This window comes from Prinia subflava, chromosome 1, assembly GCF_021018805.1.
Source record: "Prinia subflava isolate CZ2003 ecotype Zambia chromosome 1, Cam_Psub_1.2, whole genome shotgun sequence".
NCBI lineage: Eukaryota > Metazoa > Chordata > Aves > Passeriformes > Cisticolidae > Prinia > Prinia subflava.
In genome coordinates, this window is record NC_086247.1 from 82,612,783 (window position 1) to 82,635,234 (window position 22,452).

General features: G+C 41.5%; 1 protein-coding gene across 2 annotated transcripts in view; it reads left to right on the forward strand.

Annotated features, from left to right (window-relative positions):
- Nucleotides 1-13,509: 13,509 nt before the first annotated feature.
- Nucleotides 13,510-22,452, forward strand: part of CDH20 (cadherin 20) — a 119,151-nt gene continuing 110,208 nt past the window's right edge. Inside the window, exon 1 of one of the 2 annotated variants that reach the window (XM_063400607.1) lies at nt 13,510-13,647. The gene's annotated coding sequence lies outside the window, so the exon portion shown is untranslated. The remainder of the gene's footprint in view (nt 13,648-22,452) is intronic. The other variant, XM_063400617.1, reaches the window with a different exon arrangement.

A 22,452-nucleotide genomic window follows, 5' to 3' on the forward strand; every position in this document is an offset into this window, starting at 1 on the left:
GGAAGGCCAATATGCCACAGAAAATAGGCGCATCTATTACTAGCCAGTGTGCTGCCATGTCTCAGTTGGAGTGCAATTTGCTGTATTTCGTTTTTCACTTCCAAGGGCTTCCTGTCCAAAGTCTTCTTCCTCTCCCTTCCTATAGCAACACCTATCCTGCAGGCTGGCAAGCATATGTGGTGTCAGGAAACAAATACAGAAGTTCACAGCAGGTGTCTAGCACCCCAGTCTTTCTTCAGGAATAGCTTTGTTTTATGTATGTTTAGGATAAGTGATCTTGCAAAAAACAAATGAAAACTGTCTAATTTATTCTGATCTGACAAAATGCAAAGTATTTCTTGGAAGAATTTAAGATAAATTTGGAATCTGTGGTCTACTCATCACATAACAGTCCAAACACTACGAATAAAACGATAACGTATCAGCCAGTGCAGCCTTTTGACAGTATGAAGTCCTTAATCTTCAGTCATTATGGTTCTCTGATTGCCCCTTCTCTGGCTGTTAATACCTCCTCCTGAGTCCCAGCACCAGGAATTAGCTGCAGTAATTCTATTTCAATTACAGCCAATTGTTGATAATCTGAATTTCTGATATGCTTCATATAAAATTATTGTCAGGCTGGTACATTGAATCTGTGTTTGTGTACCTTTGCTTTAGGAAAAAAAAAACCAAAAAAAACCAAAAAAGAGGACTTATTTGCAAATTCACAAACTATGCAAGTTCTTCCACGATCACCGAGACAAATCAAAAGAAAAGAACAGCCTAATGTATGCCACTAGTCTGTGAAGGATACTGCTGAATTTGTCGAAGAGGGATAAAACCTTGGGGTGCTATCTGAATCATCAGCTAAGCTTGGATGATCAGCTAGTGCCAGTGATTACAAAACACCACCCTCAACAGACACACTCTCCCCACAACACTGTGTATCAGCTTCAGATTTCAAGGAAATGCTGATCCTTTATCCCAAGTGTGTCTTTGTTTCCTGTGATCCAGATTAGGCACTTAACAGCTCCCAGCTGGGTTAACAAAATTCCCTGTACCTGAAATGATGCATCAGCTGCAGCCATAAAAGTCATCTTTCTGCTGCCTCCAGAGCCTGATTGCTGTCTAGAAATAGGCCAAAATCTCCTTGCTAAGGTAAGTCTTTCTGTTGTAGTGATTTGATTAGGATTGTATGACATCAACTGCAACCTTCATTAATGTAGGTTAATTTGCAGCAGCTGTATTGAAACAGCCTGTTATCACTAAAACCTAAAACCCAATAGTGACGACTTACAGGCTACAGTAAGGATACATGGATATGAGAATAAAATTACCTCTCCCAAATTTGGAGTTATCAGCACTTTATAGCATCCTATTCTGGCCCCCTGTCTCCTGTTAAAATGTGTCTTAGGGCATGAATGATCTCACATCCTATCAAGTCCTACTGAAGGAAAACGGTTGCATCCACACAGCCATGGCTTGGAAAGAGCATTGACTGGGAAAACTGCTTTCAAGAGACCCCAGAACAACATTCCTAGCCATGTGATCAGGTTACACCCAAACTGCACAAAAAGATGCCAACAGCTTGCTAGATAGGTCTGACCTGTAGCAGATGACCAAGCCCCAGCTGCAAGAGCCAGATGTGTGTCCTGCTCTCCATAAGAGGCCGATGTGCTTGTGACAGGGAAGGCAGGGAGGCCAACATGCACAGGGCCTCGGCCAGCACTGGTCACAGTCCTGCATTGTTAGCAAAAGCCAAAGGGGAAAGCAGATTTGCAGGAACATGCCAGAGTGTGATGTGGGACAACTGAGATACGGGCACATTTTTTGCTGCCCTCTGACATCTTCTGTCTTAGACAGTCGCCTGCACTATCTCTTAGGTAGCAACAGACCTGACAAGAAGCACAGGCAAAAAAAGGGTCTGGAAAAGAAACTGTAGCAATTATGAACAATTCAGAACTATTAATACAGTTGTTGGTTTGGCTTTTTGATTTTCTTTTCCTGTGAAGGAGATGGGATCAGGATCCATACCTGTATCCTTCTGCATTGAAAGAATTTATAATTAGTATTTTTTCTTAGGAATACATATGACTTGGAATAAAAGGAATTACATCTTATGCTGCAGTCTTTTGTGTACATATATAGGTGTGTGTATATATATGTGTGTATATATATACGTATATGTCTAATGTCTCTGCTGCCTGGTTTTGCTGGTTGTCTTGCAACCAGCAAAATCATGACTATCATGACTATTCCTGATAGCATATAGCCTTGCCATTTTGGAGGTGTGTCCAAGGAAACCCTACTTCCATATGTGTAATATGCAGCCACTTTAGGTATGTGTAGGAAGTCTAGCCAGCCTGGGCAATTGCAGAGCATTTGTAAGATCATGTGAAGATCATGTGTAAGACATGTGAAGATCAATTCTGCACTGCTGGAACAACATGACTCCCTCTCAGCACCCCCAACCATGCTAATGTTTTTAGAGCTACACACACTGACAGGGACATATGAACATAAATGCTGTGAAAGCAAAAATTAAGGGGCTGTGGGACCTGTGCTGTCTGAACAGATATAGGAGCCCCCTGGTTTCAAATGAAATGGAGTGACACAGTCCTGTAAAAAAATACCATCAGGGAGAGAGAGAAATATATTAGGATGCTTGTAGGTCATTGTTAATTAAAAAAGCATCTGATTATCATTAACATAAATTGTCACTGAAGGAAATGAGGCCTGCATTGCAGGAGACAAACTGCTGAGTTAGCTTAAACTGCCTGGAGTACATGTACCATGTGATGGAACCAGTGAAGAAATTGAAAGCAAATTATAAATTTGCATGTAGGTAACTGATTGAGAAAACAGTTATGCTGAAGTTCAGCCTCAGTGTTTTGTTTAATTGCAATAGAGTACTATAGGTAAGGTTTGAGCTAAAGCTGTAGGAGCAGCAAATTTGCTATAGCTGAAAAAAATATCCCTCCATTTTCAAAAGCTAACACCCGATACAGAGCAATGCAAAAAGTCAGAAACCCAAGATATTTAAAGGTGTAGCTCAAGAAAATAAAATCTTATCACCTACACTAAGCTGTATCTCTCCACTTGCCAGACACTTCTGTGCCAAGCACTCTGATAGTTTATTAATTCTTTCCTACAGACTATTTCACCGAGTTAGAACTTGATTTGGTCATCTTCTTGCTCCAGAATTCATTCTGCTTTGCTCTTGGATTGCCAGTGGCTATGCCTAGAATAGCCCTGTGACTGACACAGCCTCCAAAGCACTTGGAAAATTGTATCTGAAACTCCACACTATGGAGAGCCTTGGAAGTGAAAATGTCTTTTGTTCTGTTTCCCTATTGTGTGGAAGAAAGGCACTTGGAAGACCATCTGAGAGAAGGAAAAATACTAAATCAAGCCAAAAATCCGTAAATGCCACTCAGATCTTTAATTTACTTTCTGTGATAGACATAGTGTTTCCAATGCTGTACAACTGGAGGGGATATGTCTTGGTCTGAACTTTTTGAATAATTTCGATTTTTTTTTTACCATGTCAACAGGCAGTTTAGTACCTAGAGTTTTGGGATTACTTTACAAAGCTACCTTATTAAGTAATGTTATTGAGTACTCTGCATTTTCTTACTGTACCCCCGTTTTATCTATTGTGATTGTTGCTATCTAACTGAGCAACAAGTAGACTTTAGGTTTGCCTTCAGAGTAAAAAGCACTGGAGGTGGGACTGCAAAAGGTGTAGTTCAAAAGTGCTTGTCTCAAGAAATGTAATTCAGTGATTCTGAAAAGCTACTTTATACTGTTGGAGACAAAAATAGCTACCAAGGTATATATGCACAGATTTATGAGATAACCACTAAGGTAACATGTTATTTGTAATATCATTTGCAGATAGTAAGTCTGTGGAAACCAACATCACTCTCTTGATTTTGTTAGAGGTAAAAGGATTTACATGAACCACACATTTTCCCCATCTCCCATAAATGTATTTATCAGAGTATCATATCCCTCTTCTAAAAAAGTGTACTTGGAGATCAGTTCCTGTGGAAAGTGCTGTATCATTAAACATTAATTAAACCATTTACATTATGATAAATTAATAGCTGATAGAGTTTATTAGAGTGATAGCTCTTCTACAGATACTTTAAAAATAAATGCCTTATTTCATTTATGGTCATTGGGAATTTTTTTATATTTCAATTTTCTTTCCCAAAATCTTTCATTTTCAAGCAAGCACAAATCCTATCTTCAAATGTGCTGTGCTGTTTTGGGCTGAGGACTCTTTCAGCATTTCTGAAGCCATTTGAAAATGTCCAGACCTGTCTTCTCTATATTGTTGCTAAAAATGTCTGCTGAATTTGAAAGCAGGTTGAGCTCTCTAGAAACTCTTTCATTTTTATGATTTTTCAGCTAGGGTCTGACCATGACAACCAGTAAGGTGCTTCCTGCAAATGTTCTCTCTGCTCTTCTTAGATTTATGTCTAGCAGGTAGCCTTCCTCTGCAGAAGGTGACTGGCATCTTCGCTTCAGCTCTTGGAGGACCCCAAAGGGCTATCAAGGGTGAAACCCTCTGTGCCATTGTCAGTTTATCATGTTTTTTTTACCTCAAAACCCTAAATTTCGGGACCTTGGTAGTGAGGTAGCCAGATGTGTAAACTGAAGTTGTCCCCAGCAAACACACCAGAGCTAGAATTTTAGCCTAAGGGCATAGTGTTTTTGACAGGACAGCCCCTGGTCTGAGCAGAGTCCTAAAAAAGCACACAAGGTGCAGATTTATTGACCAACGATTGCTATTTTGAATCCTTTGGATATTAAGTGCGTGCTTCTCATATTAAAAATATTACTTCAAAGGAAATAAAATTCTGAGTTGTTAATACTCCTTTGTCTGACCATTGTGACTTGTCTTTAAAGGAACTTGTTCTTCAAATAGTTCGCTTTACTCATCTGGAAAACTCAGAGCCTTCTAACATACCCTAAAATACCCTAAAAACATACCCTAGTCCCTTTCTGGATTTAAAGGAGGGTGCTTTTTATTTTTCATTCCCCAATGTCTTGATCCATGACTTAAAGAACAAACCGATTTTATTTTTCGTGCAGAATTCAATGGTACTAAAATATGCATGTACAAAAAGGCTCAATTGTATACATGTTCTTTGGGGAAAATGTTTGTTGACATCAACAAGATTTTTTGCTTGAGTAAGGTCCACAGGATTTGCTCTGATAGGTGTCTTGAGGATTTCTGCCCGAATTGTGCTGTGATGACAGCTACAGTGACAGTAGGAGCAGATCAGACCTTGTTTTTTCAATGCCTGTAAACCCAGCTCACACTCAGGTACACTGGAAAGCCCACTTCTTACCCTGGGCAGGTGTATTTACATATGCAAAACAAGGTTTCAGTTGCCTTTAAGGATGTAAATTAGCCCCTTATGTGTCTGCTTGTTAACATGTGCCTCAGAATCAGCTAACGTGCACTGAACGCAGATTTTTACAATATTCCAGAGACAATAATGTCTTCAAAGGAAAATAAAGATGAGACATTTTGTTGACTTTGCTCTTATTCTATCTATTCTAGGAAAACTGAGGACATATTTCATTTATGAAAAGCTACTTCAACCAGCTTAACAATCAAGTTAGAGTCACCTCAACAGTAGCATACTGCCTTTGTCATTTTTCATATATTTCTATATTTTATGTACTGCACTGATATGGAGATTTTCTTGGAGAGTTTGCTTTGAATCACTAAATAGTTGAATACACTGTCACTAGAAAATGCTTTGCAACTTTTATGAGCATACTTTTATTGTAAATATTAATTTACAGTGGAGTTATTTCAGTACCAGGACTTAAAAAGCGGTGCCATGAAGATTCTTACCTAAAATAATTTTTATTTTGTGGGATTTATTTAGGAAAATGTTCAGTTGCAGATGGCAAATTTTAGTCTAAATTAATAAACATATAAGTCTGCTGGTTTGCAGCATTATTTTAGCTTGTTTGCCTTTTCTGTGTATCCATAAAATCTTTGAAAACTTTAAGCTTTATTAGTGTCTGTTAGAAGAAAACATAATTACAGTACAAAATTCATTTTTTCTCACTCTGTCTGTTGGGATCTCAGTGCACTTCCAGCTAATATACAAATTAGTATTTTCCTGCTTAACTTGTCCTCCTCCTTGTAGACAGGAATAGCATGCCACAAGACCATGAATATTACAGGGCTGAAATGCCTTGCTCCAGTCCTGAATCACAGCCCTGGTCTGTGCTTGGGCTCTACATAGGCAGCCAAGACTGTGCTCTGGCACGGTGTGTTTCAAACCATTGCCTAAACTTGGCTTTAGGGGACAAACAGGTCTGTTCCTGGGGGTGGCCCAACCCTGCAGCTCTGCTGACAGCAACGGGACTCGAGAATTCTTCCTCCCCCTGTGCCCTGCCCCTCCCCGAGGTGATGGGGAGGGATGAGCCCATCCACTGCCCTGTTCCGATGGGTGAGCTCCAGCCCCGAGGCAACAACCCGTGCCCTTGTCTTTCTTCACTGCACACTTCCCCTTTTCATCAGGCTCGAGCTGGTAACTGAAATTTATTAGCCTAAACTGGGCTGGAACAGATGAGATTTATGGTGATATATGGAAGAAATGCCAAGTTGGAGAAAAAGGATGAAAAATTGAAATGATAAAGTTGTATTGGTAGCTTGTTGAGGTAATTGAAAAGCCTTGTTACGTTGTATTGTGATGGGTTCAAATAAAATATAGGTGCAATTTGTCTAGATCATGCCTGCAGCACACTACGAAATAGATTCCTCTCCTCTAGAGTTAGGGATGTGTTCAATTTTTGCCTGTCAGTGGGGATTGTGAAAGGGTGAGATGAGACTAAAACTTCTCTTAGTTGATGTAGTTGACAGCTCTGCATTTTTCCCACCACACTGCTTGCAGGAGGTCAGGGAGTGTTCTTCAAAGCACCCGGAGGCGTTTCTGCAAAGACATCCAGCACACCCATTTTTGTCCCCCAGCAATCTCCCATGTTCTGTTCCCTTCCCAGAGAAAACTGACTGGCTCTGGTGCATTTCTGAAGCTCAAAGCAAGCACCCATTGACAATCCTAAACATTACCTCTCATTGTATTTTTCATTTATTCCCTGCTTAGTTCTAAAGTCCACTCAGAAGACTCCAAGCACCTCCCAGCAAGGCCGATGATCTCAAGGAGGTATAAAGCAGATCACCTCCTAATTCTTTTTGTACCTGTACAAGTAGGACACAGGAGTGAGAGCTATACCTTCTGCAGGACCAAGGATAGTCAGCTTTGTAGCAGATCACTTCTAGCACAGCCACCCTGTGGCTGAAAATTGCTTTCCATATCCTTCCTCAACACTTGTATGCTCCAATTTGATTATTTCAGATGGTCAGGAGAAGATTATGTCTAGATGTATTCCCAATACAGTAGTGAGAACATGTCAGACACCATTAATAATGCAGAGTACCCAGGTTCTCAGATAGGCATTTTATAATTACTTAAGCATCAGCATTGTAACAGTCATGGTGATCTAAGATTGTAACAGCAGCTAAATTTGCCAGAAGAAGTAACATCTTCTATGTAGCTAGTTTGAGCACCTAGGGGAAAAAAACCCACTCTTTTTTTACTCTGCAAAGGGCTTGTGTTCCTGTTCCATCTTTTCATTCTAATCAGTTGGTTTAATAAAAAATATTACCTGTGTCCACAAACCTTGCCTTGCAAATACATCTGACTTGAATCAATAAATAGATCTTCTTTGCACAATAGATAATCATATGATAATTCAGTGCCAGAGAGTTTGTCAGTAGTGACATATAAGCTGCACACAAGATCTTTTTAAATATAACGATATTAAATGTATTTTGAAAAATACTCTGTTTTAAAAAAAGAGTATTTTTATTCCTCTGAATGGAACCTGTAATGTACTTGTGCAGTGGAATTCATCTTTCTCTGTCAATATAGTATCTTTCTCTCTTTCTCCATAATGCCCTTCATTCTCTGCTTTGTGCTAAGGATATGTATTGACTTTGCAGAATTGCTGTAGCAAGCTGTAAATTATATATTCGAAGAAAAATCCCTGCTCAGTTCCCATAGAGAGAGCATGAACAGTGCTGGGCAGAGTTATGCTGCATTTTGTATTGTGACATTCAGTGCAAGCAGGAAAAGCAGCCCAAGCACAGACGTCACTGACTCAAGTTCTGACAATACTAGCCTGTTCCTTCTACTATTAATATAGAGACATCTGAAGTGTTTTTCCTTCTTCACTTTATTTCTTTTATATTAGCCCCTGCCATCATGCATGGTGAGAACTCAATCCTTCATTACCTACAGTTCTCTCACTGCAGACGAGGGTGTGGTTAGCAATTTGACAATTGCTTGTTTACCAGTCAGCATCCTACCATAGTAAATACCTCATATCCTGTGGTGCAGGTACCACAGCAAACTCCTTTTACATGAGTGGTGCAGCTAGATATATTCAGAATTGGTTTAGTAAATGCCTGGAAGAGCAGAAAATCTGCTCATCAGCATTCCACTAGAAATGTTGTGGGACAAAAATTGTTAAGAGCAGGTAGAGGTGTAATAATACAGTTGTGTGTATTTTTCATTTGTTTTCGTTTGGAAATCCCACATGCCCTGATAAAAATATAGAAAATTAAATGGTGCAGTCAGGGAGAGGCCAGGCCAAGGCCAAGAAGACATGGCAGTTCCTTGGCAGCTCCCTCTGAGGCTTTCAGCCATGCAAGTCTCCTGGTGCCCTCCATCTGAGGTGACATTTTGAGATGTGAATAGGACTCAGTGAACTTACTTGCTGCTGTCTTGAAACCAAATCAAGTTTCAAACTAAATTAATAAAGTCCAGAGCAAAATCCTACTCTTGGGATTCTCTGCCACTGCTGTGGAGTTTTAAAGGCTTGTGTGAAGGAAAAGCTGATGCATCTCTCAGCAGGGGAAAAGGAGAGTATTTTCCTCAGAGACTCCTGACCACAAATTACTTTTCTGCAGACACTGATATAGTCGACCATGGTCATGGTCTTTTTAGCAGAAATAGAAGTCCATATTTGATTTCATGTCTTCCTTTTGAATAGTCTTTGAGAAAGAAGATTTTATTTTAAAGAGTAGGAGATAGCCCAGAACAAGGCTGTACATCCAGATGGCCACCAGACTTGAATATATGCTTGAATAAGGTTTTCTTCAGTTAATATAGAAGAAAAGGTGACTAAGAAGAAAGTCCTGTCAGATTGGCCTTCCCTGCCCTACATAAGCAACAGAGGAGGTAAATCACTGTATTAAGTGACTGAGTAAGGCAAAACAAGAAAAGGAGCAGAGCAAAGAGGGAGGGGATCCCTCTTTTCTGAGGAAGGAAAACATTACAAAATTTTTCTAACAGTGGTAAGCTCGGATAACTCTTTGAAAAGGATTAAAATCAGGCCTTACTCCCAAGCAGGGCCTGGGGACCGATCACAGGTTCCTTGAGGGAAAAGGAGAGTGAAGGCCAAAAGAAAAGTATGTGATGGAGAAAGTCATGTCCTGGAGCCTGCTGAATGAGAGGTTCTGGGGTACATCTGTGCAGAACAGGTACAGCCATATACATGCCTTTGTGTCCTGTGCTGAAGCCTTATTAATTTCTCCACTGGATTTTGTGTGCATACATGCTTTTTAAACAGACTGTACAGCATTCAGGAGTTTCGGCATCGTAGCACGTAACAGTCTGGGCTTTCTTGGCTGCAAGTACAGCTGATATTCTTCCCTGTGGACATGACAGCTTGAAAGCTATTCCTATTACTGGTTTAGTAACATTTTACAGAGATGGATGTGACTTTATGACCGCACATATTCCTTTCACCATTCTTGTTATAGATGCATTGCCTTGCTATGTCACTTCTTCAGCAATGTGCAATATTGGTTTATTGCTTTGGAAACTTACTGCTTTTGGGTCGTGGACTCCATTTTATTGTTTAGCATGTGAAATCCTTTTTAGTTAATATTCACTTTTTGCCTTCTCAAATATCTTGAATAGTGCCCTTAACAATTGTTGTATTTTAAAAAGTCGTGACTTACTGCACAATACAAACCAACACAGTTTAGGTCGCAATTAACTACAAAAGCAAATCAACGGTTAAATAAACACCCGGTACTTTAAAAAATCACAGAGGTACTACTTAAATTCCATCATATCAGTTCCTCCAACATCTCTTGGTGCAAATATACCATTCTAGTATTTGTAAAGAGTGAGTCTTTCTTGTTAGCCGGCTCTAAAGTGACACCACACACAGTTCACACCTGCAAAATCCAAACCCTTTTTTCTTGTCAGAAGAATAATGACAAGAGGTGGATAAAGTGAGGCAGGGGTATAAGAGAGAAACATAAAAGCTTGTATTGTACAACATGCAATAACATAAAAGTGGAAAACAGTTGTTTTCCTGCTTTCTCCTCTCTTGTTCCTTCACCTCTGTCATTTAGGTGACTTGTAACTCATGTCTTGTTTCAGTCCTGCATGACAGAAACCTATATGAACACATAAGCAATATCCATATATAATGCTTCATCTTCAAAGTCCTCCTTGTAGGAGAACAGTGTAAATACCTTGCAGCATACAAAATTCTCTTGTTCAAACAGTGATAGCAAAATGCTTCTTTCATCTCTCAGAAAGCCTCTAAATTTTAAAACAACTCAGCATGCTGCATTTTCTAGTATTGTTTTTACACTGTATGGTTTTAGAATTACGTATAGTATGGTAGCAGGAAGAACTTCAAGTATCCGAGAGGAAAGATTCACTTCTTTCATGTAAGGACACTTAATCACAACTGTGCTTAATAAATGCTCTAGATTCAACAATTGATTCTTATGGTCCGCATAAGGTTTAATAGTTAGATTCCAGTTTTTTAATTTAAAATTGCCATTTTATTTCATGTTTTTGAGGAAGGAGGTGGAACACTTCATCCACCTGTTCTCTATGTGCATTTCACATATGAATGTTTGAAACCTTCCATCATTTTTGCTGAAAAAGCATGGTGGTTGAAAACATGCAATGCTGCAACAGGTGAGATGATGAACACACTCTTTGCCACATTCTCTCAACTCAAATTTCAGAGGCAGAGACAGAACTTTTCAGATTTCACGATTCAGCTGTGTACTGGAGAGGGGAGCATGAGACAGTGAAAATGTAAGTCCCTCATCTTCTACTGTGTAGCACAGATCTCAGAAAAGATAAGTCATAGGCACATTACTGAATCATGTCCCTGTGAAACAAGACAACACGTGAGACAGAATTTAAAGTCTGTAGCCACATCTGCTTTAGTAAACACAATGTTTGGATAACCCATTTGGCTGTGTATGTGAAACTGAGGAGTTCATTTGCTAAACCCATGGATTTGTTCCAGTGCTTACTCTGTGTATCATAGAATTCTCTTGTGTTTTCTGTGTCATATAGGAGTGCTGCATTACTATATATTCATCCTAACTTATAAACTTAAACAATAGACAGTACTGCATTTTATTTTCATGGTACTGTGGTACACGCAATAATCAAAGGACATCCATCAGAGTAGCCATTCCATTAAAGCTGTCATATGTATTTTATTCTGACTTTTTTCCCCCTACTACAGTCCAACTTCAGGGATGAAAAACAAACTCACCAACTACACTCAAACTGAAAATCAAACTTTTCAAGTGGCATCTTTTTAGCCTTTAAGATTGCAGGCAGACTTATTCCAAGTATACCATGTTGAAGCAGCAGAGGAATGGAGATGTATGCATATACTACAAGAAGTAAGTGCATTGATTCAGTAACCAGCTCAATTCTAGCAAGCTGTCACTGCTCTTGCAATCATACTCGAAGCAGTAATAGTGTTTTGATAACTTTCCAGAGGTTATTACAAGTATTCTGCCCTATTATTAGGGAAAAGTTGTACCGAGGGGTTTGTTTTGCCTTATTTTTGTCAGAAGTGTACCAAGTGTCTATGGCTGATCAGTAATGCTGACAAAGGCCATTCCTGCCTCCTCCATTACATTAAAAATGTTCCATCCGCCTGAGAATGAACTCAAAGATGAACATGCAATAGAGGAAACTGGGAGAACATTGTATGGCTTCCCAACACACCCAAGAATTCATTTATCATAGCTGTAATTCATCATTTGTTTTGGGCACTTTGCCAGCATTCAAACTTCCAACAACTTCTCTCCAGAGATCTGACTGCCCTTTTTCTTCTGTAATGCTGAAATGACTATGTTACGATCAATATGAAAAATGCAGGGCCAGAAAACTAGCCAGTGAGACCTTAGTTCTGCAAATAATCATTACCTCAAATCTGGAGAGAGAAAAAAAAAGAAAACAAAACAAAAAAAAACCACCCAAAACAAATCTTGACTATATAATCTGAATCTTCATCTCAAGATCTAATTGTTGAGGGACTGGCAGCGTCCCAGGTAATCGATAATGAGATTTAGAGTCTCCTGCTGCCACTCACCGGCTTGGCCACAGACTGATGGGGCACAGCTCTGCTTAGTGGAGTTGCCTGAGATTTACCAATTTAACTGAGACAGGGAATGGGCTGTGTGCTGGCAGCAAAAAGGAGTTATTACTACAGGGAGCTATTAGAGAGGTAATAACCTTCTCATACCCAAGTGGGCAAGTTTCCTTCTCTTTTTCACACATACACCTCATCAAAGTTGGTGCAAGTTTGCTGCCTTCCCATTCTGTGCAGAAAGATGAAGGCCAGCACAGGAATGGTGAATAGGAAATACCTGCCCTCCTGATTGCTTCAGGTCAAGATCAAGACGAATTGGTTGGCAGAAAGGATGCCTTGTCCTGCTCTGCCTTTGCAGTTGTTGTTGTGTGGATGGGGAGTATTTCAGCAAGCCTGGCAGCTTTTATGAACACTAAAATTATCTCTAAAGGTGGATGTAAAACCCCTTTATTATTTGGTTGTTTGGTTTCCAAAGTCTTATACAAGCCCTCCAGGAAACTCTACTGTTTGCCCTCATAAAAGTAGCTCTGACATTAGTCTCAGCATGTTTATTAACTAAAAGCGAGCCTTCCAAAGAAATTCAGCTTTCATCTTCGTACCCTTTTAGTTAAATAAAGGACCGCTTCTCCTCTCCGGTGTGACTTTTGGTGTACCTCAGCAGCCCATCCTCTCGCAGCCAATGCGGTGGCTGTGGAATCCTCCCGAGATGTAAGCAGCCCTGCGGAAGGGAGACCCGGGGTTGCTCTCCCACAGCCGGGGGGCTGCGTGAAGCCCGGGGGCCGCGGCTGGGGCGGGGGATTCCCCGGGAAGGAGGGCGGGGGGCGGCGCAGGAGGGCGCAGCTCCCCGGCACCAATCGCCTCCCGCAGGTGCCCGCGGCAGCCTTAGACCCGCCGCGACATCCGCGGGCAGCCGAGCCGGGGGCAGCGGCGGCCACTTCCCGCGGGCGGCTCTGGGGAGCGGGGCGGCCGCGGGGCTCCTTCCTCCTCCTCCTCCTCCTCCTGTGCCTCCTCCTCCTCCTCCGCCTGCGGCCCCGCGCAGCCCCCCCAGCCCGAGCGCGGCTCCGCAGCCGGAGACAGGAGCGAGCGGCAGCTCCTCCGCGGCAGCGGAACGGGGCGCGGGCATGTGAGGGGCGCACCCGGCCCAGGAGGGAAGTCCCGTAGCCAGGAAGGCAGTCGTGAGCTTCTCCACACTGCAAGGTAACCCGACCTCTGCTTCGCGGACTTTTTCTTCTACTTTTTTCTTTTTCCGCTCTCTTTCTCCCTCTCCTTTTTCTTTTCTCATTTTCTTTATTTTTGTTTCCTTTCTTTCTTTCTTCTTTTTCCCATTTCCTTTTTTTTTTTTTTTTTTCCATCTCTTCTCCTTTACTTTTTCTTCCTTTTTCTCCTCAAGGTTTCACTATTCTTTTAATCTTAGTCGTTCCTCCTTTTTTTTTTTTTTTCCTTTTTTTTTCCTTTTTTTTTTCACTTCTTTCCCCGACCCGCTGGCTGTCCAGCCGCAGTCCGGGGGCGAGGAGGAGGCGGTGGAGACCGGAGCGAGCCCACAGCGGGTGGCTCTGGAGTTTGGCTGGGACAAGCTTCCCCCGCTCGGCGGGCGCTCTGCCGCGGCCGCAGGAGCGGGCAGAGCCGGGCGGCGCAGGGCGCAGCGGGGCTCGGAGCGTCCCGGCTGCCCGTCGGGAGAGGGGAGCGGCTCGGAGAGAGGCAGAGGGGGCAGAAAGAGCCGCCCGGGGCACGGAGCGGCTCCCTCCAACTTTCCGGGGCGGGGAGCCTCCTCCTGGGTTTCGGCAGAACGAGAAAAAATAACTATGGGAGAAGGTGTGCGTGTGTGGATGTGTGTGGATGCTGTACAGCCGGAGCTGGAAATTATCCCCCTCCCGCCTCCCGCCCCCTCACCGAGGCTCCCGAGGAAGAAGCGCCCCCCTGTCCGGGGGTGTTCGGGAGCTCCGGGTTGCTCCGGGAGCTCCGGGTTGCTCCGGGGGGCTCCGGGGGTGTCCGAGAGCCCCGGGGCTGTTCGGGGGCTCGGCGGGCGCTGCGGGAGCGGAGGGGATGCGGGGGGACACAAATGGTAAAAGATACGGAAGGAAGAGACCCAGTAGCTGGGACATAAATCAGGCAGAATATATGGGGAGTTGATGAGAATAGGTCTTTTCACCCTTAAAAAAAAAAAAATAGCCACTTTGGAAGAGAAAAAGGAGGCTGATTATTGGCATCCAGCTCTGAAACCCAGGCAGCTGATGCTGAAGGGAGCCAAAGGGAGCAGTTCTTCTTGGTTTAAAAACAGCAAGACAGTCTCTGCCAAAGATTGCTGTAAACACTGAATAAAGATTTCATTGTGGCTTGGTGTGACTGGAATAATTAGGCAGTTAATTGTTCATTCTGATCTTAAAGTGCAGTAATCAGTAGTGCACAGTAGGAAAAATACGGGGGAAAGGGAGGAAAAATAGCAATAGGAAAATTATAGGAAAATGCATCAGTTTTTCCTCTTCTGCGTTTTTTTTTTTTTTTATGTGGGTTGTTTTTTTCTCTCTCTCTGTGTGTGTGTGTGTGTGCGTGTGAAACTGGGAGCACGTGGGTCCCAGTGTATTTAGATAGAGAGCACCTTTGTAAAGCTGGGGTGTAATTGTGCTTTTGCTGCCACTGTGTCAATATCATTTTGGGCTGGACAAAATCAAATTATGACACTTAAAGAAATCCTGTTTTATGGAAATGAAATCTGAAGATGCTTGGAGAATGAACATCTTAACTAGATTGACTAATACCAATTAATGCATTTTACTTATGTCTGCACTTTATTGCCAACTCAGCAGGGATGAAAGCTAATGGTGCCAGCTTTTGTGCTGCTCTAAGACATTTCTCAAGCAGTCACACAAGGCTTTAATGGTAAACTGATTCAAGTTTTTAGCACTGTGATTATGTCCCCGTTCAGCTCAAGTTCCTTGCAGCAGTGATTCTTTCATGGTAATCTAATGAAATGATCTCTTGTTACACTGTGTTAGCTATTCCCTGTGACACAGCAGGAAGCTGCAACCTGCGAGTGTTTGTACTGGAGGTGGTAATAAGTTGTTGAGCAAGATGCACTTAGAGGCAACAGAATATGACTTACTGATATTAACTGGAAGGTGGCACCCTAGGCAAAAGGTGTTTTGCTTTCCTATATAACATGCTTTTCCAGATATATATATATATATATATATATATATATATATTTGTGCTAAAGAAACATAATAGTGAATTAACCACCAGAAAGGATGGAAGGAAGTTATGTTTAAAAAGAGAAAGAAAAACCAACTTTGAAAGAGGTCCATAGTCATATAGTCATTTAGGGAAGGTGGAAGGATTTCTCAAAGTCTAATGGTAAAGGAAACAGACTTATGATTTGTATAACTTCCTTGACTTTACAACAGTTACATAAAAGACTAATTTGACTTGGAGACATCTATATAGCCTGCACATCCATCATAAATAAATAAATAAATAAATATGCTGTTCTTGGGCAAGGTTTTAAAAGTAATTCGGTTGGGTATAATTTCTGTCACTGCACGTGCTGAAAACTAGGAGCTGCCCATCATGAGAAAAAACAGAAAGAGGGAGCTTTCATTCTGCTCCGAAAAGTAAAGCAGTTTGTTATATTTTGTTGAAGCTGTGTTTGCTGAAGGTTTTGACCTGTGCTTTCTGAGGTTTTTGTGGAAAGACTAGAGGCAAAAACATGAGGCATGTTGTCTATCTAAAAGTGCAAAACTAATATAAAACACTGCAGTCTTCTCTCAGGTTGTAGACCAAGGACAGAATGATGGCTCCAGAATGTCAAAAACATCTCTTAACAACTGAGTATGTAAGAGCCAATGTTAAGATCCACTTTACAAGCATTTTTATTAAGCTGTTGAATGTGCTCTGTCCTGCTACAGTGATACTCAAAACTCAGTCTGTGAAGAGTATTCCTGTTTTCACAGCAATCTGTGCTGAAAGAATGTCTTCAAGACATTTACCTATTGCTGCAGTCTCGAGGGGGATGCTGCTAACTTTATTTGCACCTACGTAGAGAAATCTTGGGATGTTCCTCTTTCTTACAAAAATCCAAAAAGTGTGGTGACAAGTCATTACATAAGAGGCTCTGCTCAAGTTTCTGATTACAGTGTTTTGTCAAAGAGTGTTACAAACAATTTGCATGGTGTATCCCTTGCACAAATACCATGTCTAGAATGTCCAGAATAACTTGAAGATTGCTAAAAAGTCTTTGAGAAGTGTCTGAAGTACAAGTGGCTCCTCATTTCTATAATAAAATGCATTGAAAACACACTTTGGTCATCACAGTGAGTTTGGTAAGGGGTCTTTCTTGCATTGTTATAACAGGATTACACACTGTTATTCAAGGAAAATTGTAGCTAGAGTCTTGGATACGATCTTATACCTATCCTTAATACTAACTTATACGGTTTGAAATGCAGAGTACATCTTCATAATAAAATTGCATTGTCACAGACATAATTGTTATTCATAACAAGTAGTCTCACAAACAGATTCCATCCCTTTAAGTATTGAGTCTCAGTCAGGCCAATTATAACTAAATTACTGCATGTTCTCTCCTGTATCAACTAATTAAAGGGTAATTAATAAAATGATAATTTCATTCCATGGCAATGTCTACATCTGGTTGTCATAGCAAAGATTGTTTGACATATGGTTAAATGGTCAGATACTGCATTGTGTGAATGCAATATTTGCACAGAACACCTGGCAAGCCAGAGGAATTTAACCCTTAAGACATGAATTTCAAGAATCTGTGTCAATGTGTTATTACACTGGTTTGCTTATTCTCTCCACCTAGTCTTCTTATGCCTTTAAGAAAATTTTGTGCTCCAAGTTAATTTAAGTAACTCTGTTGGGGCGGGGGAAGAGTGGGTAGACAACTTGGGATATTAGATTGGAAATGAAAGATAAAATAGTACTGACTTTTCTGTGGGAAATAAAATGGGTGGTTCTAAATTAACTTCTGAGAGGAGACACTCCATTGGTTCTCACATTACTGGGAGCTTCCCCTTTTCAGAAAATCAGGCTGAAATTAGCATGGTGACAAAATTATCCTTTTTTTTTTTTTTTTTTTTTTTTTTTTTTTTTTTTTCTTAGATGTAGCTGTATGCCAGGATTAAGACTGAGATTGTGGTCACAAGAGCATGGAAAAATCTGCATTGCAGCCTTCCCTCACTGTACCTATCATATGTAGATAAAACAAAACTTATCTCCTCAAGGAGAGTAACCATAAAATTCACACATGCTAAAGAAATGAAACCATCTTTTATCAAGTCAACAGATTATATGAATAAACAATTCTCCTGTAGGTAGCTGTTGTACAAAATAACATATGCATATACTCTGAAGTATCAGTGGTTGAAATTCTCTGGGCAGCCCATACATAGGATTTTATACATATTTTAAAGGAATATACTTTAGGCCTCAACATTGCCTTGAAAAATTTCAACCACTGCTGTTTCAAAATGTGCAACAGACTGTATGTCTGTCCTTTAAAGCATAAACTCTAAGTAGTGATATTTTAACACGAACTAAATGACAATTTCTTATCTATACTGAGTCAAGCTGAATCCCTCATAAAACCAAAAACAAGAAGCAACAGGCATAATGTTTTCCTTCTCTTTAGATCAACAAAAAAAATACTTAAAAGGCGGAAAATAACTAGTGCTTTTTCCCAAACAGAGCAAAGTGAAAAGGATGTAGTAAACTGCAGGAAGACATGAAAGTCTGTCTTTTCCCATGCAAACGATCCTCAGTGAACAGTTCCCCCAGTGACTAGTCGGGGTCGCTCATCACCTCGTGTGGTCAGGTGCAGAGCGTGGCCAGTGGTGCTTATAAAGCGCTGTTTGTCCCTATCTCTGAGAGCCTGAGTCCTGCTCCTTGAGAATTTCCAAGCGCATGGATCCCCCTCATTTTCATTCTGCTCGTGCAACTCATTAACACCTGGAAAATCTTTTATAGCATTTAACTGCGTCAGATGCACTGTCCGGCACATGTTTTCTTAATAGGGCTTTCACTGTGGTATTGTCAAAGAGCCCTTATGTCACAGCTGGGAACATGAATCTGTCATGTCAGAGCTGTACCTTGGGTTAGACAGTAACAGTGTATGAGTGTGTTTTATGGAGGAGCCGAACATGCCCATCTACTGTGTTAGCAGGGAAGAATGTGAAGCTTGTTCTCCTAAATAAAGATTCAGGCTGGTGCTAGTAGAGTACTTTGTACCATTTAAACACTGCTGCCTCTAAGGCATTGCACTTAAGGAAAGGGAAGTTTGAGGCAAGCAAGATGCATCCTAGTATTTCAGTGGTGTAATGCTGCTAGTTAACGATATGTCATCATTTACATTTCAGTAGGAAAAAAATTGCCAGAGGTTTCTAATTTAACAGAAACAACCAGAAGTTGATATGAAAGTCCTTACCCTGGGAATATTTGTTTTTAAAACAAGTTTGATTTAAAAATATTTGGCAATATAAGAAGAAGGGGAAGAGAAGTAAATGTTTTCTAATTCCATATGGTTTTTGTGCCCATTAGATCACTGTAAAACCCAGCTTTAAATAGCTTACTTTGTAGCTCTGTAATCAAAATGCCTTGGGTAATTAAAAAAAGGATAGAACTGTGAAAACTGACAGCAACGCATGTATAAGACCTACTTTTTTCAGAGGAATTTTTAACATAGTTACATACATTTCATCTGAAAGCTAAACACTTAAAATTCACCAGCTACAACACTAGCAAGCATGCCTTGATGGCATTCCAAAAGACAGAGCCCACGTTTGAAAAGTGTTTGCAGACTTGAGAAACCATAACTGTTGTGAAGGAGTTGACTCGGGTCCCCGTTTACAGAATGAATGGATGAAAGGAGCATTTTATGCAGTCACAGGCAGTTCCAATTTTTAAACTACTTCTTTTGCTTTGAAAAGCATAAGTATAATTCATATGCCAAGAAATAAATTCAAGATACACTACTAAATTCATTTTGTATGTTAAAAGTGTTTGACGATTTTTGAAATGGCTCTTCAAAAACCTGAGTATTCAGGGGTTGCTACCCCAAACCACAACCAGTCCAAGCTTAAGCTGGAACCAGTGAAACACAGAAGTATTTAGGTAATACACAGAGGGCTGCCATCCCAATTTCCCTCTTGGTTTTCTCCTTTTTGCCATTGTGTTATCTTCTGTTTTTTCTACCAGTGACAGCATTGGGATGCTCTTGTGCACCCAAGCCAGTAGTTCGTGTCCTCACCAAAGAGGGAAGAAATAGAGCTGGCTAGGGCTGCCATGGGGCCCCTAGGGAAAACATGTGGATTTGTTTCTCAGTAAGATCTTTCTGTAAATTATTTTACTTTTTTCAGAAGGACTGATGCCCTTCCTGCTTCTGTGCAGATGCCCAATGGAACAAGCACTCACTGAAAGGTGTGGGGTTTGCCCTGTTGGGTTACAGCACTCGACAGCATAGCCCAAGAGGTGCTAAGAGTTTTCACAAAGACAGCACACTGAGGCTGAGTTCTTCTACATGACTCCTTTTAGCAAATCAAAGGTAAAAAAATGCATCTGTATAATAGGAGTATGTTGACCCTGGCTGGACCCCAGTGCCCACCAAAGCCACTCTGTGCCTTCCCTCGGCTGAACAGGGGAGACAAAATACAATGAAAATACAATGATGTTGAGGACAGGGGATATCCCTCACCAATTACTGTTACCAGCTAAACAGACTCATCTTGGGGAAATCAATTTAATTTATTACACAGATCTTCTCCCCGCACTCAACTTCATTCCCAATTTCTCTGCCTCCCCGTGGAACAGGGGGACAGAGAATTGGGGCTGAAGTCAGTTCATCATATCTTGTCACTGCTTCTGCTTCCTCATGGGAAGGACTCTTAGCACTCTTCTCCTGTTCCAGCATCGAGTTCCTCCCACAGGACTCAGTTCTCCACAAACTGCTCCAACGTGGGACCTCCCCATGAGCTGCATTTTTTCATGAAATGTTCCAGCATGAGTCCACCACAGGATCAATCACAAAACCTGCCAGCACAGCTTACCTTCACCATGGGCTCTCTACACACAACCACAGGTCCTGCCAGGAGCCTGCTACAGCATGGGCTTCCCATGGGGGTCACAGCCACCTTTGGCCATCCACCTGCTTTGATGTGGGGTCGTCCATGGACTGCAGGGTCACAGCTGCCTCACCATGGTCTTCACCAGGGGCTGCAGGAGAATCTCTGCTCCAGTGCCTGGAGCATCTCCTTCTCTTACTTCTTCATAGACCATAGGTGTGTGCAGAATTATTTCTCTCACATGCTCTTACTCTCCTCTCTGGCTGCTGTTGTACAAGGGTTTTTTCTCCACTTCTTAAGTAAGTTATCCCAGAGCTGGTGCCATCATTGGTGACTCAGCCCTGGCCAGCAGTGGGTCCATCCTGGAGCCAGTGGACATTGCCTGTAATGGACATGGAGGAAGCTTCTGGCAGCTCTCACATCAACACCCCTTAGCCCCACAGCTACCAAAACCTTGTCACTCAAATCCAATACATTAATTAGCCTTTGTGCATGCCTAGCTATTGTGAGACATAGGCGAGAGCCCTTGCAATACGTCACTTTGTTACTGCAGAGAAAGTTAAGGATTGACAGAAAGGCTTAACTATAAATTTTCTTGCCTGTATGAGTTTAATTTGGAATTGCAATCACGATGTAGCATAAATTAAAATAGCAGTAGTAGATCACTATTTGGCAAATCTCTTAAGAATAATATAGGTACTTCACTAGATTACAGAGTACCTTCTATGTGCTTAGCCCATTGCTGAAATTAGTCTATGTTTTAAATTTTGAGATACTCTTGAAGAGGAGAGACAGGCTTTAAGAGGTGAAGTTATGGTGACCCTCTGTGTGAACTAGAAGACTGACTTCTGGAAAGGGGAGCTTCCTTAATGAAAAGAAGCATTTCCCTTCAAATAAGTTTTGCCCCAAGCATCCCCCAATCCATGCATAATCTGGAGGATATTAACCATTAAAGTAAATATTATGTATTACTTGACCTGCAGGTGTAATATATTAAAGCTTCAGAGCAAAAATATGTTTTTAAGGAAGAGAGTGGAGAAATAAAGAGGAAATCTGCAGTCCTGGTGAAGGGCCTATGAAGGACAGAAAAATGCTTTCCCAGGAGTGGAAGTATGGGAAGACTGTGTATCAGTGGTGCCTGTGTGTTTTAACTGGACACTCGATTTCTTTCAATGTCAGAGGAGGGCTACATGCACCAAACAGCTACTGTACCTCCTGAGAGGAGCTGCTACTCTGTCTCCTTCAGAAAATGATATGGAAATGAACAGTCCCCATGCAAAGAGTGCATGAGAAGTGAGCACAAGCTGGTAAATTTATTCTAATAGCAAGGTTAAACACCATCTTTTCTGGGCACCCCACAGATATCCAGAGGAGATCCTGTCAAATCACTAGTGCACGTCCTTGATAATGATGAGGAGAGGGGCTGCCAGGCCTGTTGGAAAGGCAGCAGTCAGCTACTGACATTATCAGACCAGCTCTGTGGCTCACAGCCCTGCACACCTTCTGTCTTGGAGACGCTCCTCAGGAGGAAGGGCCGCGAGGAGCAGCTCTGGTAGAACACGCTCCACATTAAACACTTGTAGCGGAGGAGGCACACAGGCACCGCGCTGCAAGGAAGAGCTGAAAGCAGCCTTCAAGCAGATGACAAGAGAGGATCTGTCAAACCAGCCTTCAAGAGGACAGAGAGCATGCTGAGAGAAAATGATGATAATAGCAACAAAACCTTGAGGAGGCTGAACAGAGAAAGAACCTGCAGGAGGGCAAGAAAACAGGATTTGTATAGTAAGGCAGACAGAAAGAAATGACAAATGTCTTCATAGTGTAACAGAGACAAAAAAAGGACAGATCTGATAGGTGGCAAGTATAGAATTTGGCTCTGGCTTAGAAAGAGACTAATACAGAAAGAAGGCAAATAACTGTTCCATAG